The 12,754-nt window shown below is 38.5% G+C and overlaps 1 protein-coding gene across 2 annotated transcripts in view; it reads right to left on the reverse strand.

Annotated features, from left to right (window-relative positions):
• toy (paired box 6 protein twin of eyeless) overlaps window positions 1-8,110 on the reverse strand; it is a 112,650-nt gene extending 104,540 nt beyond the window's left edge. For both annotated transcript variants that reach the window (XM_072305079.1, XM_072305078.1), the window contains exon 1: window positions 7,549-8,110. The gene's annotated coding sequence lies outside the window, so the exon portion shown is untranslated. The remainder of the gene's footprint in view (window positions 1-7,548) is intronic.
• Between the last annotated feature and the right edge of the window lie 4,644 nt (window positions 8,111-12,754).

Genomic DNA, 12,754 nt, shown 5'->3' on the forward strand with positions numbered 1-12,754 from the left:
TAAAAATATCAAGAAAAACCATACCTTACTTCCCTCAGAAATGGATATTTTTTGAGAGGGAATTTCGCAACGTTCGAATGTTCATACGGTTTTTTTCCCTAGCATGAGAAATGGTGAGCTTACTGTCTTCGCTTGGTGGATAGAGCTAAGGATATAATATGAACCAAAAATAATAGATAATTACGACGATGAACTGGAAATATTGTCTCTTAATATTTTTCAGCGAAACATGAACGAAATGCAGGGATAAGGGTGAACAGCCATCTTTAAATAATAATGGACATTATTACTAGGTTTTGGCGTGGATTTGAGGACTCATATGCAAGGACTTGTAAGAAATAAACTTTATGAAGATCTGGTGTTTTTTTGCCAAAAGCGCGGCGTTTAACTGAAGTTATAGTTTCCTACTTTTATTTTAGCAAAACGAGAACGAAATGTAGTGAATAAAGAGTTAACAGCCTTATTAACAAACCGTATGGACATAATTTTTGTCTTGACGCGGTTGATAGAACTTAGAGCTTATGAGGCTTTCAAAGTAGATAAATTGTTGAGAGTTGTAAATGGACCACTAGACAAGGTACGAATTTCAGCATTCTGATACATGTTTCGAGACCAAAATTTCACGTAAAACACGATGCGCGCAACGAAAATTACCGAAATCATCTCTCTCCAAAGATATTTAATGATTCTTGGTGCGTGAATTGAAACCACCCGCTCATGAAAACTCAGTGCTCTACGTGATTCACATCGCGCGCTAAACGTTATCATGAACGTCTCTCCGATAAAAATCTGGCAACCTCAATCTTGACACTTTGGCTCAGCTATAGCAAATTTCTTATAGTTTGAAAAACACATGGTGGGAAATGAACATTGCTCGATTGAGAAGCTTGCCGAAACCGTTGTAGTGTGTGATTTGACTCACGTAGAGCTTTGAGTTTCTTGTGAGCGGGCAGTTCAAATTCCTCGTAACCAATGTGAAATAAAAATGTTAATATGTCCGTTAGGAGTTGGTTTCAGTAATTTTCGTTGCAAGAATCGTGTTCTACGTAAAATTCTGGTTAAGATACATGTATCAGAATGCTTTAATTCGTACCTTGTCTAGTGTTCCATTATGGATTTTATGTGAGTAGGAACTTCGTACTTTATCAGGTTTCGGTAAAAATCATTATTTTTCTCATTTGAACGTCGATAAATTATTATGAGCTTTTAACTTAGGCACGTCATGATCTTGTGATTTAGCCAAAATAGGTCCGCAACTTTACACAAAATATGGAAATTATAAAAACCAAAAATGAACCCCCATTTGCGATTTTTTTTTTCGGATATATCGTCAAAATACGCCAAATCTTACATTATGGAAATCATATTAATTAGTAAAAGTTCAAAATGTCAGCATAAGCTTACAACCCACGTGGTTAACATTAATCCCCAACCTACTATCACAATGATTTCTTCCGCCTAGGTTGAGGTTTATTGAGAAAAAATTAATCGACCAGTCTAGAGAAATTTGGAAAATGTTTTTCACTAAGAGGCGGGGGTCATGTTGAATGTTCCGCAGGTAATGCTGTAAACAGCTGCAGGTTTTGTTGTTTTGAGGGTAGAGTCAACATTTTCAGTCTCTCCCAGAGCCTCGAGCTACCAAGAGAGAGCCCAAGTTTACGTCATTTTCTCTCTCCCAAGAGAATATGCGAGCAAGGATGAAAATATTTTTCATCATCAAATGTTAACGTCCACTGATGAAAAAAAAATCGATGATCAAAACCAACATTTACGCAATTCCGATTGCGCTCCAATTTCCGCCCATTGTTTGTTTATGACATATTGTTATTTGTAGGTAACCAACATTTTCTCTCAAAATTCTTTGCGAATTTTTTTGACTCATTCAAAACTACTTACAGATACGATGAAGGAGACATACACTCCGGTTAGGTTTTATGGAATGAATTATAACATGATCGGACATTTTGGAACATTGAACTAGAGAAATGTATTTTTCAACTATACACATGAACGTGCGAGAAAAAGAGGAAACATTGACCAAGAAACAAATGGTGCTTTCCATCATATCGACGGTGAGATTACAAAAACGCGTTTCTTTTTCGCGGATTTTCAAAAGGAAAAGAAACCGACAGTATTGCTTTACAGTTTCACGGAGCGTTCTTCAATTCCAAATGAAACACTAGCGAAGTTTTCAAAAAACGACGCCAATCATTCTCCAATCAGCACAACGGAAGTCTACAGACTAGGCCTCAAACCAAGTTCTGCCGTGCTAAGTAAAAACGCCGTATGAGCATCCGTGTGTTGCCAAATTTCCGCGAAGAAACTGTCAATTTATGAAGAAAGTTACGAATATCTTCCCTCAAAATTTTCACGACATTTTTCTCTCAAATTATAAACAAAATCCTCTGAAAAATCGGAAGAGAAATATTCACCAATTTTCCCGAAAATTCGGGATTTTTCGAACAAAATTTTGCAACGCCTGATAGCTTGTACGGCGTTCTTCCATAGCAGTATGCTATACGGTGCATTTTTGCAGTTTTGCTGTCGACACTTCTTCAACTCACCCTAGATCCCAATACACGATAAATAAATACTCAATCGCCAACTGCATATCCAAGGAGGTCCTCGAGACGTTCAAACTCATCCCTGTTCGATATCAATATGAGTCGAGCCTCACAAGATCCCTATTCATACCGTCACAGCAAGCTATTTGGGCAAAAACGGGAATTTCGGAATCCAAAGCCAATAGAATTGCACAGGCGAGGGACGGATCTAATTTGGCCTCAAGTGGTGGATTTGTGATGTCGAGGGGGGTGCTCGAAATAGTTTGCCTGAAGATGATCCTTTTCCTACCCCCCGCTCTCTTTCCGCCAAAATAACCTAGATTATACGCAACCGACGCATGCCAGGTGGTTTTGATCCAACAACAAACATGGATTTCGAGCCGTGTGCTGAATGTTTGCTTATTATATGTCACTGATCGAATCATAATACGAGGCGCAAGGCACCTGCCAATCTCCTGATTGGGCTTGAACCTACCGCAATCTCGATTTAAGGGGGCCCTGAGCAATAGTTCCGGAAAATCATAAAGTTCTACCGTACAACGCAAAAACGCCATTTTACATATTTTGGAAACAATATATCGTAGCAGAAAAACTTGCGTACCTTGGGACAATGTTTTTACAGAATTTTTTCGAAAATATTATTTAAAGCTCAACATGAAAATTTGAGATGCATTGGTAAAACAGTATTTATTTCATAAAGTGTTAAGTTCCAAAAACGAGGGAAAATCTTGATGAGTTTTTGGCGTTCTTACTTAGCACGGCAGAGTTGCGCTGTAACATTATGAACTGAGTCGTTCGGTGCAGAAGGGGCATTACTTGCGGTTGCGGTTTTTTAAAAACTTTCGTGGTAATTTTTATTTTAGAGACGAAACTGTTCGGTAAATTTTCTGAAATTTTAAGCTTTTAGTTCTGTAAAATTACAAAGAATATCCAGTATAACTTACAAAATATTACATACGTTTGCTTTATGGATGAAACGTTAGCGGAGACTTCGAAACACTGTAACCAAAAGACCCCATCGGCTCTCAGCGCTTCAACTGGACTTTATTTTGCAATAAGGAACTATAATTTCTAGCTCTGCCTTGACAACTCCTTCCTGCATGAGGAAATTGGTATAGCGTAAGTCGTTTTCAAAATGAGTCATAAATATTGGTTCCTAATTGCAAAAAAAAGAATCTGAAATTATACAACAGGAAAAACTCAATGTTTTTCTGTGGTATACCTACCCAGAGAATCATTTTACGAATATTGTGGCACTCGAGGCTTCAAAAAGCGGCACATATTATAACCGCGCTAGGGTGATCCGAATTTGTAGTTTAAAAATATAATTGGAAGTAAAAGCTATCGAAAGTTGGAACCTTTCGTGTTCAATGATCAAAATTGTCAAACAAATAATTACGCCCTTTCTCGGCACAAAAATAATTGTTCGATTGTTTGTATGCGGAAAAATCCCATAGGAAAACTCCAAAGCTTAGATTATTTAGATACTTCTACAAAATTTGCTCTCTTGAAGAAAATTACATCTTGGATTTAAATACCGCAAGGGCGACAACTTTTAGAAAAATCCAACAATTATAAAAATATAATTTATCTTTTTAAAATGGATAATTTTTTATGTCTCATAGGAGCTTTTTCTTCGATATTCGTATCTTTACCGAAAGAAACACACTCTTGCTTTTTTTTAAAGTAAGATGTTAAAAGAATAAAAAAAAGTGTTAAAAAAACTCTCAGAAGATATCCTACGGCTTTCGGACTCATGAAGTGTTTTAAAATGTTTTGAAAAGTAATAGGTTTTTCTCGCTACTTCCTTACACAAATCACGTTAGAAATGACCGAACGAATTTGTCTAAAAACCTTAAACCTTGTGATAACTTTTCAAGAATTTTTGGAGCATTTTGAAGATCGTTCTCACTCACATTTTGTTCTCACTTTCTTAACTGACCATCGATACCCACTGTCATTAAATTTCATCAAGACGTGTGTGATTTTCCCGCGCATAATTTAAGGCGAGAGAAAGTTCGATCATGGCTTAGAATTCTAAAAATTATCTACGAAGGAAGGACATTAGAAACGCATTGGGTGAATCCCACCCGTCTTTGCAGTCTGCACGGCTTGCATCTCGGGATTTACGGCCCAGGGACTTCCCCGGTCTTGTGCGCCGAAGAGACGGTGGCGCCAATGCTGTCGTCCTTAGGAGAAACATCTTATTTGATTTGAGAGGTTGCTAGATTTCTGGTGATTAAATATTTACTCAAGAAGACATTTGTGAGTATCTTTCCTTGAAATTTTCAGATATTTTAGATGATATTGCAAACAAAATTGTCGGAAATAGTAGAGGAAAAATTCTAAGACAATCCCTGTATAGACGTTTTTTATCGAATAAACCTTGGCGACGTCTGAAGGTTCATACGGCGTTTTTCCTAAGCACGGCAGAATGGCATAGCGGACCACCATCACCAAGGCACCAAATAGGAGGAGGAATACTTATTGGAACCTTGACTGGTGTAAGTCCCCACGAAACCTGAGAAAATGATGTTTCCCAAATTTAAAATTTATTCCTGGGGATGTATTGAAAAGGCAATCCCATTCAAGCTTCCAAAGGTTTGAAATCGCAATAAAATTAATTCTAGCCTCTCCCTTGTGAAAAAGCCAAAATCAACGTTGTTTGATTTGATCATTGAAAAAAACTTACTGGCCGGAAAATATTATGGCGCATATCATAATGCATATAAAAATTGATTTAAGAGCCAATTTTATCCCGGATTTCAATCTGCAGAAAGCTCGAAGCATGAATCCATACGATTGATACGCACAATGTTCCCTTTTAGGTTACATCTAGAAACTTTCAATGTGCGGTTATTTTAATGAAATTTTTATTAGAATACGTGTGTTATGTGGCATTATTTTCAACCTCTAGGAATGCTTATAGATGCTTAAAAATCTACAATTATAAAAGCTCAGTTCCTTTCTTGTTCATGTTGATTTATCACTAAAATGAAAGCGAAAATTTGTGTTATTCCTACGCAAGACCATGGAATTTGGCTGGAAATTTCAACCAGTTTTAATCGCAAAATTGGACCATAATTAATCATATCATAGAAAGCGTGCGCATAAATACTGATCGGACTAATGAGATGATAACCACTTCTAAAACTTCGTCAATATTCAACTAACATCGAAAAAAATAAATGTTGACCCAAAACTCTCGTATAACAGAATGACTATTCCGGCCGATTAAAACTTTTAACCTATACTTTTTATTCCACCGAGATGAAATTTACTTTATAATTGACTCGGGTGAAACCTATTGTTGAGGTGAAAATTCACGGCGAAATGAAGAATAACTTATCAAATCCCAAAAGAATTTCAAACAGCAGAATAAGTCCGAAAATTTGACTTGAATTCTTACGCTTAAAATAAACTTAGGCACCATAAATTAATCATTCGTAAATTAATCATTATTTCCGCGTCTAAGATGAGCTACTGAACACGATGAGAGATCATGTTTCCTCATTAAAATTTCTTGTGGATTTGTTAAAACACTTTTTACAGTATTTTATTCAAAGGGTGGAGTTTTCCGTATCCTTCTATCGTTCTCGCTCACACAGATTCTTGGGGCCGCTTAAGTTAAAATATAGGGAACAAATTGCGCCTCTCATGCACTTCTTGAAATTGTATGGACTTGTCATCAAGTTTCATTGCGGGCTCGAGCCCTTTTCAAAATCTTTTTCAAGGGAAAAAAACCCGGCTCTTTTCTTAATCTGGATTATTTTGAAATCTATTACTATTTGAAAATTCCATCAGGTGAATGTTTTTTTTTTTTTTTTTTTTTAGATCAGGGCACCTGTCAACTTGAATTACAGCAAATGCTTTATTTTATTAATATTTTAAGAACGAACGCGTCTTTGAAGAATTAATTCTATACAGATTGTACAGGAGCAAAACATGAGTTTATCTTAGTGAATGCAATCGATGGCTAAAAATCGTCATTAATGTCTCATGGTGTGCCCTGCTGGTACTGACAACTGAAAGGTCTAACTAGAAACGTAAATACATTTTCATGATCTTTGACTGAAAATAGAAATCCTCTAAAACTTTCTCCCGTTTTTATCCTCGCTCCTTTATGATATCACCGTGACTGGGTTATGATTTACTTAAAAATTGCGACTCATTTTAGTAGGGATTATTTTAGAAGCAAAACTTAGTGTCAAATACTGAGTAAATGGAGGACCAAAAACAAGATGTGTACAGCGATTGAAATAAAGCCTTTATTGCATCAGACTGCTTTTTTTTTTTTTTTTTTTTTTTTTAAACTACACGGCGTGCTTTTGATTGCGGCATAGAGGTATTTAGAACTCTAAAAATTAAAATAATACTTAACTGTAGAGTAGAATGCGAGTTAGAATGGCTTTTATATTTCAAAATATACGAGTTCTCTCTTACAACATCTTCCAATTACGCTCATATTGCCAAAAAACTGTGTACCTATGCTTTTTTTTGGAGACATACGCAATGTGAAAAGCTTAAAATGGAAGTCACGTCTATCGCATTACCAAAGTTTTAATAATTAATATTTTTCAATGATTCTTGTTCGGTGTATATTTTTCCGTTTTTGATGGGTTGAAGAAAAATATTCAGTGTAAATTATAAAACTACCCAAACTATTATGCCATCGGAAAAATCAAGCTTAAAAGTTTCTCATTTCTCGACTATCGTTTCATATGTTATTTCGTTCTCCTTCATACTTCAAGTAGGAGTAAAAATGATTTAAAATAGTATGAAGTTTGCTTTGATACAATTTCAAACATTTTCGATGATACCTCACCACGTATAGATGCGGGATCCCACCATAAAATAAATTTGAGCGCCTAGAATATTCGAAAGAAGACACCGCGTTTTCCTCCGAGTTATAAAAACCTGAGTATCGAAATATTAGTCGACACTCGTTGAAAAGATCGCAAGAAACAAAGAATTCGAAGCTTACCAGCTTTTGTAAACTTGTACAGCAAGAGCGCTGTGCTGATCGCACTGTAATGTATCCAATATCGGCGACGTTGTTTACGGATGAGCTCCGACTCGTAACACGCGAAAACACTAACACAGACACAACACAAAACTGTCAGAATGCGATTGCACCGGAAAAAAATTTAAACACAGGGTCAGTGGCAAAATAAACAGAACCGCACCACGTGACTTCGGCGGGGAAAATTGACTAAAATTTCATATCACAGCGAGGAGCATGCACACTATTGCTTTGGAGAGTTTACACGGGCGGAAAAAGAAAGGGCGCGAAATTTCGGAACTCGAGAGTGTGTCAAGTCCACGGGTCAATTAACGAATAAACAAATGAACCGGATGAAATGAGGGATGAAAAAAAAAGAGTGCGCTGGGAAGCGATCGGCTATCGTGGAGAAATGCGACACGCCTGAGTCCACAACGGTGGTTTACTAACCGTACGCGACATTGTAATAGTACCACGGGTAGCTGGCTGCGCGCTAGGGAGGGCGGTTTTTACCCCCTCCGAAAAACTGAGACCCGAACTAAGGATAATTCATGTATTATCGGAGCCTCTTATTCCTCCTCTTTTTCTCTCTCCACGCTGCGCGTCTTCGGGAGGGGGGCGAGCGGTGGGCGTGGCTTGACTCCGGGAGGGCGGGGCTTGTCGGAGGGGAAGCGTGGAGGGGTGACGCGCGGGCCAAATGTATTCTTTCTGCGGGAAGGTTAAGAGTCGGTGTTAATTGGACCACATTTTGCCAATAAGGAACCACTGTCCCGGGCTCAGCCTATGTGCTATCGCTTTCCCCATGCAGACAAGTGCTTTATTCGCGATAGTGGTTCCGTATTGCAAAATCAAGTCCAATTTCGAACCTGTTCGGTTCGGGCGCCAGGTTGCAGCTTCCTGTGCTGCGGCTTTCCGTGTCAATCAATGGTCCTCTCAGAGTCGGATCCCAGAACTTTCCTCTTATAAGTTTCTTCTCGCTGCCTTCTCTTCTCTTTTTCTACCCTGCCGTGCTGAGCAATGGCGTGGCGTGAATTGCGATGTATCGATTATTTTGCCACTTAAACCTATGGTAAAGAATCGATCATAAAGGTGTTCGCTGCGAGATTTTAGATTAAATTACGTAGAAAATTGTCTGAAAATTAAGGGAAAAAATATTCACAGGTCTCCCTGTAAAGTCGGTTTTTATCGAGGGAAACACTGGGAAAAAAAACACATTGGATCTAGAATCCAGACTTTTGAAAACATTGACAAGAAAAAATACTCTTGATTCCATCGGATTTTTGCTTAAATCAAAAGGAAATCCGCTCAAATTAAGAGGCTTGGTTCTTGATTTCAGCTTAAATCTGATTGAATCAAGAGTATTTTTTCTTGTCGATGTTTTTAAGAGTCTGGACTCTAGATCCAATGTGGTTTTTTTTCCAGTGAACTTGGTAACATCTATGAAGGCTCGCATACGGCGTTCTCCCTTAGCACTGCAGCATTGCGGTCTCTCAAAATCACTGATCCTAGTTTCTTTTTTCGAGAAGGAATAACTCAATTTTATATCTTGAACTATATACAGGAAAAATGCCGTATGAGCCATCAGATGTTGCCAAACCTCCTCCGATAAAATATCTATTTTTGGATAAATATATCGACGGCTAAAGTGCGACACCACGTTACCACGTATCTCCCTTGCGGCGTTTCAAAATCCCCGATCTTAGTTTATTTTTTCAAAAAAAGACATGTCGATTCAGATCTTGAATATGCAGAATAATCTATACTGACAGATATGAAAAACCAGAAAAATTTCAAGGAATTATTGTGTTGACTATAGTTTTCCAAGGAAAAATAAACTGCAACAGGAAGTCCACATGCATACTCAGTTTTTCTAGCAGTATCATTTTAAAGATGAAATTTTGCAAGTGTCTGAAATTTTGTAAATTTCTGAAATTTACAAAATTTCAGACACTTGCAAATTCATTTGGAAAAAAAATACAGATTTTCGAATGAACTTACGGCACTTTCACTGTGGACGATAGAATGAGCGAAACTCGTACTCGTGAATTCCCTTCTGCAGACTTCCTTCTGCATTTTGAGGATCTCGCGCGCACGCTTGCCGTGCCCGACGATAAACAGCACCCCAATGGGAAGAACACAATCAATTTCGAAAGCTCATTCAATGTAATTGAGTTTAAAACTTGCCGTAGCTTTCAAACAGACAAAAGACTTAAGAGATTAAAATATAAACGGAGATTCCGTTTCCGAGGGAACTTTTGCCTCTGCCTCCCCTCCATCAAAACTTCCTCCGAGTGGAGTCTCATGCACACTGTGATGGGGGCTTTGGACGCGCACACTAGGCTTTTTCCGGGAGTTTTAGGAACCTTTGTGCCAAGAAATTGGACTTCATTTTGCTATTGAATCTGTGAGAACGAAAAAACACCAACTCGAAAAAATGAAAATAATCAAGACACGCGCAAAACTGCACAGTGGTTGAAGAAGTTAGCACAAGAAAAAGATTTTTGGTGCCGAAAGACAATAAGTACTTAAGCACACTTTATAGGTCTAAGTTGGTACAGATGCATTAAGTTCAATGACCTTTATGAAAAGTGACTCTCTTTAATGAAAATTGAGCATTTTTCAGTTCCGAGTTGGTGTATTTTCGTTCTCACTTATTCAACTAGGAACCCCAATCTCCACCTCACTTGGACTACCAAGTGTTACAGTCTAGTATTAGGGGGATGACAAGAAAGAGTTGTACAGAGATATCTCATAATTCTTCATAATTCTCTTCATAATTCATGATTCCTCTGTATGAGACTCCATAAACTGGATTAAAAATTATTTTTCGAGACTTTTCACATGCTGACATTGTCTTTAGCTCTCGATTCTAAAAAATTAGACAAGATTTTTTTCTGAATCTTTCTTTTTGTTTTTAATTTTTCCACGTATATTTTAGGCATTTGATTGTGTCCCGTGTTACTTACACCTTGATATGAGAGTTAGAGATTGCGATGGAGAAATTCTAAGGGTTTGTTTTTTTCCTTTTTCTTTTTTTCTTCTCTCTTTTCATTCGGAGATAAGGGGAACTCGGATATCTTGGCTCACTGAGCGTTGCCTCATCCTTATACGCCTGAAAGTTGCTTGAAAGTGGGTGAAATCGGCAACCGGAAAATGGAGGCTTTTTATGGGACTATGTTATTGCCAAATGAGGTAGTTTTACGCATCATTTTATAGGGGAGGAAAGAAAATGGGGAAAAATGCCCAAATGGTATTAAAGCAGATACATCCGATCTCTGAATTTGAAGGAATTTTTTTAAAAAACACTGTAGATTGCATGCAAACACTTTGAACAATCTCCCTCCTCAAATTAGCGTTTTGTAATGAATTTTGAATGAGAAAAGGCCGCACTTTCCGTTTATTTTCATCTTATATTTTTGAAAAATCGGCGATTGAAATTTTCAGTTAAAAGTGTGGAAGATTCTCCGGGGAAAAAAATCAATTTCGAAAGGGAAATTTGGCCAAATTGGAATGTAGTTATGTTCTTTCACGAGGGAAGCGACGACTTATGAAAAACGTCATGAAACTTAAAGAAAAGAGATCTCGGACTAAAGTTTCAGGAATTGTTCACAAGTTCTGCAGTCGACTCAGTCTACGAACGCGATGTATAAATACAGTGAAAGTACGCACCGAAAAAGTAAGGACGCGCGTACAAATTTTTTTGAAAAAAAATACATCAAGAACTCAAGAGTCATATTTCGAAGTTTCCAATGAAACTGTAAAGGGTTGAAGACGCAGCCCTGAAAAACTCGTTTTTCTTAGAAAATGAAATTCCACCCTATAGAAAAATCGAAAACACGTAAAATTTCACCCCGTACTTTCTTTTTTTTCCCTTTTTTTGGCGGCAACGGTGCCTCCCGCGGCGCGCGTCGAGCGGCGAGAACAACATTTTTATCTCGGGGAATAAATCAATCCTTTCAATTGTTGCTCGACTCTCGCTTCGGCGGGGTCGCAGGCTCCCTCCCCCCCCCCTCCAAGCGGGACCGCGCGCCCATTGGAAGCTCGTCGGGGGCGAAAAAGAGCGGGGCGTGATCGCGGAGAGGGTCTCGCTTCGTCGGACACCCCCCCCCCCCCCTTCGTCTACCCCTCCAACCGGGAAGCGGAACCGCGAAGCGAGGCGCAGTCCCTGCACTTTCAGATTTCAGATACCCCTCCGATCAATTCGACCTCGGTTGTGCGGCTGGAAAGCTCGGGGCTTTTCCAGCCTCTGTGTGGACCACAAGACAGGGTAAGAGTTAGACGTTGTACTGCCGTGCTGAGGAAGAACGCCGTGTGAACCTTCAGGCGTTGCCAAATTTCTTTTGATAAAATATTAGATAAGTTGTATATCGACGGTGTAAGTTGGCAATCACATAACTCTGTTTGCGACGTCGCGGACTTCCTGTCATGCTTCATTTTTTCAACGGAAAACTACTCAGCGGCAATTCTTTAAAGCTGCCGTGGTTTTTCTTCTCTATGCCAAGAAAATTCTACAAAAACTTCAAGGAATGATGTCAATTTGTTCTCCTTTTAAAAGATAACAAGAAGGCGGAGATTTTCAGACACCGCAAACGAGCTATATGATTGCCGACTTACACCTTCGATATGTGCTCCTTCCAATTTTTCAGACAATTTTGTCAGTGTTCGAAACTCACCTTTGATTTCCAGGAGCCATGTGGCCCATGAGGCTCGATTTTTAGAGGCCATTGAAGATTTTTTAGGGGTCAAATTTACTTTTTGCCTATGTATCACAGCGCATTTAGTGAAAAGTTAGAATCCGGTGTCGTGCGTCGAGATTTTCCAAAATCGCCGAGCAGAAAAATTCGAATTTTTTTTGAGGGGAGGAGGGCAATTGTTAGAGGCCAAATTGGCGCAGGACCTTCAGTTTTTACGCGCCATGGCCGATTTCTCGGGCGAAATAGGCGCGTTAGCACCTGTGAGTTTCGAACACTGATTTTATTCGTAATTTAATCTAAAACATATGAACATTCCGAGGCAAAATGGACCGCGTTATGCAAGAAGGAACCAAGCCACATCAGCTATTGCCAAGTTTAATTGGGCAATCTAATTTATTACATGAAAACGGTTGTGCGGATTGGTTTTTTTTATGTTGCAAACAGTGAATTTTTTGCATAGCACGATGCGAATACCTTAAACTTTTCATAAGAAT

The sequence above is a fragment of the Bemisia tabaci genome, chromosome 10 (genome assembly GCF_918797505.1).
Source record: "Bemisia tabaci chromosome 10, PGI_BMITA_v3".
Classification (NCBI taxonomy): Eukaryota; Metazoa; Arthropoda; class Insecta; order Hemiptera; family Aleyrodidae; genus Bemisia; species Bemisia tabaci.